Raw genomic sequence first — 5,266 nt, 5'->3', positions numbered from 1 at the left:
GCACTGTTAGGCACTAGGGACACAATAACAAAAACAAAGTAATTCTTGTATATTCTGGTGGTGAGAAGGGGAACAATATGTATAGAGCTCAGGGATATGAAATAAACATTTGCGTAGCATCTGCTATGTATCAGGAATTTGACTAAGCAAGGTAGGTGCTGTTATTATCCCTATTTTAAAGTAGAGGAAACTGAGGCAAAGAGAGGTAAAATGACTCCACCAAGGTCACATAGCCAGTAAGGGTGTGAGGTCATATTTGAGCTCAAGTCTTCATTACTCCAGACTCAGTGCTCTATCCACTGTACCACTAGCCACCCCGATAGAAACTATGATTTCACTGAGTACATGGGGTGAGGTGCAGATTCCCCTGTTCCGCTGTCCAAGGGAAAAGCTGAATCCAGGTCTTCCTAGATTTAAGGCTGGCTGTCTCTTCACTATGCTATGCTGTCTCTAGCATAGAGATAAATAAGCACAGAATATATATGAAGTAGATGTGAAGTAATTTCAGTGACAGGGACATAGAGAGCACTAACAATTGGGTTTAATAGACTTGTAAATGCTCCATGCCCCTTCCCATTTTCTTCTCACCTTCTTTCAGGGCACATTCAATCCTCCTCTGTCAAAGATAATATCTATCGTCATCATTTCGTAGGATTTAGAGCAGAAAGGTACATTAGAGGTCATCCAGACAAACCGCTTATTCTACAAATGAGGAAACCAGTACCCACAGAGGTTAAAAGAATGGGCCAAGATGACAGAGGCAGACAGTAATAGTCTGGATTCAAAGTCCAGTTGTCTGATGACAAATCCAGTGATTTTCCCCTTATACTATACTTCTTCCTACTTTATACTATGAATAAACAATATTTCAAATGCAAACAACTTTTAAAGACTTGAGAAATCTGATCACAGGAGAGGAGGTACGGACCAGACCGGACCAGTCCGGACCGACTGCGGTCGCACCGCCGTTCCGTCGCCCCCCCCACTCCCGCCCGCCCCCTCACCCCGGGGAGTACGACGCCTCCACAAAGGATGTAGACGACTGGAGATATGATTCCCAATTTGACCCCATCGTGTCTCTTCCTGATCAAGAGATTAAGACCCTTGCAGATGAAGAGGAGCTCTTTAAGATGCAGGCCAAGCTGTTCAGCTTTACATCTGAGAATGACCTTCCAGAATGGAAACAGTGAGGCACAGGTGACGTGAAGCTGCTGAAACACAAGGAGAAAGGGACGATTCCCCTCCTCATAAGAAGGGACAAAACCCTGAAGCTCTGTGCAAATCCCTACATAATACCTTTGATGGAGCTGATGAAGCCCATCGCAGGCAGTGACAAGGCCTGGGTCTGGAACACACATGCTGACTTTGCTAATCAAAGTCCCAAGCCTGAACTGCTGGCCGTTCGATTCCCAAATGCAGAGAATGCCCAGAAGTTTAAGGCAAAATTTGAAGAATGCAGGAATGAGATACAAGTAAGGGAAAAGAGAGCAGGAGCAGGCAAAGAAAGCACTGACAAAATGGTGGAGAAGTTCTCGGAGCTGTCGGTCAAGGAGGAGAAAGAGAAAGGCAGCCAAGAGCCTGAGAGCCGAGGCGTCTGAGAAAGAGACCAAGGACCAGAACGTGTTACTGCTATAAATCATCTCGTGGGCTTTGCCTTCTTTCCTTTTATTTTCTTTGTTTTTGTTTCATTTTTCAAACAAAGGACTTTATATAAAGAAATTAATTCCAGCCTCCATGTTGCTTTCTAAGCTTTTAGCATTTCAAAGATGTCTTCAGCAAACCCATTTCCAGTCATATGTACTGTGCTCATAGCATTCTTTTCCACAGTGGAAACACTTATTTATAGTACATCCAAAAGAGTGAATAAAATATTTGAAAGCTGTCTCCAGAAAAAAAAAAAAGAATTCTGATCATGCTTGGTTCCATTGTACTAATGATAAGTACTGTTACTGCATCCCCTGACAGATGATAGACTAAACATACACAATTAGACTTATACTTTTAGACACGGACAATGCAAGCATTTTTATTGCTTAATTATGCTTATTTGGTACAATGATTTTTTTAATTCTTTTTTCCCAGTAGTAGAGGGGATAAATGCTTAAAAATAAAATTTAATGAAATTTTAAAATATAGTTGTATATATTGAACATAATCATTAAAAATAAACAGTGCTTTGAACTTTGCAGAATGTTTCATATTGTTCATTTATTTGAGAGGTTCAAAAACGGCACATATATCCTTTCATCTATGTGGTCATTCTTAGATCTTGCAAAGCAATGTGGTGTAGTTAAAAGAGTACAATATTTAGAGTTTGACGATCTCAATCAAAAAGGCAACTCATTTAACTTCATTGAACCTTAGTTTCTTCATCTATAAAAGGAAAGGTTTGGACTAGGTGATCTGTAACGGTCATTCCAGCTCTAAATCTACAGGTGTATTTCATAACTCTCTGTTGCATCACTCATAGTATATTTTATGATATAGCTATGTTGGAATCTAATCCCCATTCTAGTGTAGAATGTGAGCCTTCTAAAGGCAGCACATTCTTTATATAAACTTTGTTAATACAGCATACACTGTTTTCCAGCTTCCAAGTGTCTAGCACAGAATTTTGCACAAAAGAGGCATTTAATAAATATTTATTGTTGCCATAGTTGTAAAATCTATTTAAAATATATTTAAAATGTAATTAAAAGTAGGTTCTTTCATCTGGGACTTTAACTCCCTGTAAAACAGCAGGATCCAGACCTAGTTTAATTTAGTAATTACAAAAATGAGAGGTGGCATGGCATAATGCATAGAATAGGAAGCTATCCAGGGCCTGGAAGATCTAGATTTAATTCCTGCCTCTAGTTGTGTGGCAGGTAGGGAGTAGGGGCCATGGTCTCAATTCCAAGACTATGAGAAACATTAACAATTGTATCTTCAGGAAACCAAAAACCTGGCAAGGAGGAGGGCTAGTGCTGGTGGCTACAGGGTAATAAAGTCTCTTACTGTAAAAAGACAAGCGCAGACGAGAATAAAAGTAAGCAGACCTCTCCTTAGAGCATAATACCTTGCAAACACAGAAAACCCCCAAAGCTAGCTTTGAAAAGATCAGCAAAACAGACCTGAAGCTCAGAACAATACCCTCTCCACTCAGAAAGCAGAAACCAACTTCAACATAAAGTCAAAAGTCAAGAAATATGATGGAAAAATAAGCAAACAACAACAACAAAGAACCTTACCATAGCAAGTTACCATGGTGACAAGGAAGACCAAGACACAAACCTATAAGAAGACAAAGATGTCAAAGCAACTATAAGAAAAGCACAAAATAAAAATGAGAATTAGATACAAGTGTAAAATAAATTACTGGAAGATCTCAAAAAAATTAGAAAGCAAAAGTAGAGATGTACAGGAAACTTGGGAAAATAAACGATAGTGATGCAAGAAAATTATGAAAAAAAGAGTCAACAACTTGGTTAAAGAGGCACAAAAAATATTGGAGAAAATCTCATCTTAAAAAGGAGAATTGGCCTAATGATAAACGAGACAAAACACAATTTTAAAGAAAAGAATTTCTTTAAAAAACATAATTGACTAAATGGGGGAAAAGGTACAAAATCTTACTGAAGAAAATAATTGTTTAAAAATAGAATGGTAAGTGTTGGCTGATGACTTCATGAGGCACCAAGAAACAGTCAGATAAAGTCAAAATGAAAAAAATATATATATAATATATGTATATGTATACACATAAGAAAATGTGAAATATCTCACTGAAAAACAAGTGGCCTGGAAAAAATATTGAGGAGAAATAACTTAAGAATTATTGGATTACCTGAAAGCCATGATCAAAAAAAGAGCCTAGACATTATATTTTAAAATGCTATTAAAGAAAACTTCCTTAATATTCTAATACCAGAGAGTAAATTAAAATAATTCCCAGATAACCAAAGTGAAAACTGCCAGGAATACGATAGCCAAATTCCAGAACTCCCAGGTCAAGGAGGAAATGTCACAAGCAGGCAGAAAGAAACAATTCAAATATAGTGGAGTCACAGTCAGGATTACACAAGATTTAGCACCTTCTACATTAGAGGAATGGAGGACTTGGGATATGATATTCTAGAAAGTGAAACAGCTAGGATTACAACCAATAATAAATCATCCATCAATAATGAGTAAAATTCTTCAGTGAAAAAAGTGAGCATTTAATAAAATAGAGACCAGGGCTGAATAGAAATGTGACCTTCAAATGTAAGATACAAGAAAAGCATAAAAAAGGTAAACATAAAGAGAAATCATAAAGAAGTCAGCAAAGTTAAAATGTTTACATAACTATGTGGGAATATGATCATTTGTAACTCATAGTTTGGTGGAAATTAGGTTTAGAGCAAAATTCATATGACAGACCATGATAAGGTCAACATGGGTACATAATTTAAACATAACAAGTGGTAATTTAAGAAAATTAGGGAAGTGTGGGATATTTTGCCTGTCATATTTTTGAATAGAGAAATTACTTATGATCAAATAAGTGATTCAGAGAATTATGGAATTTAAAATGGATAATTTTGATTAAATCAAATCGAAAAGTTTTTGCACAAACAAAACCAATGCAGCCAAGAGTAGAAGGAAAACAGAAAACCAGGAAAACATTTTACAACAAATTTCTCTTATAAATGGCAATTTCCCAACTATATAGAGAACTGATTCAAATTTATAAGACTATTAGTCATTTCCCAATTGATAAGTGGTCAAAGGATATGAACAAGCGATTTTCAGACAAAGAAATTAAAGCTATTCATAGCCGTATGAAAAATGCTCAAAATCACTATTGATTAGAGGAATGCAAAATAAAATAACTCTGAGGTACCACCTTGCACCTATCAGACAGAAAAGGACAATAGCAAATGTTGGAGGGGATGTAGAAAAGTTGGGATGCTAATTCATTGTTGGTAGCACAGTGAACTAATCCAACTACTCTGGAGAACAATTTGAAACAATGCCCAAAGTGTTATAAAAATCTGCATGCCCTTTAATGAAGCAATACTACTAAGTCTATGTCCTAAAAATATTTTTTAAAAAAAGGGTAAAAAAGGACTTATATGTAAACAAGATATTTATAACAGCTCTTTTAGTGGTGGCAAAGAATTGGAAATTGAAGGGATATTCATCAATTGGAAAATGGCTGAACAAATTATTGTACATGATTGTGATGAAATATTGTTGTGCTATAAGAAATGATAAGCAAGATGCTTTCAGGAAAAAAAAAAAC

General features: G+C 36.3%; 1 pseudogene; it reads left to right on the top strand.

Annotated features, from left to right (window-relative positions):
- The first annotated feature begins 1,016 nt into the window (after window positions 1-1,016).
- LOC118854747 lies at window positions 1,017-1,635 on the top strand (annotated as a pseudogene).
- Window positions 1,636-5,266: the final 3,631 nt, after the last annotated feature.

This window comes from Trichosurus vulpecula, chromosome 6, assembly GCF_011100635.1.
Source record: "Trichosurus vulpecula isolate mTriVul1 chromosome 6, mTriVul1.pri, whole genome shotgun sequence".
In the NCBI taxonomy this organism is placed as follows: Eukaryota; Metazoa; Chordata; class Mammalia; order Diprotodontia; family Phalangeridae; genus Trichosurus; species Trichosurus vulpecula.
Note: the sequence above shows the minus strand (reverse complement) of the source record. Positions and strands in the feature narration are given on the sequence as shown.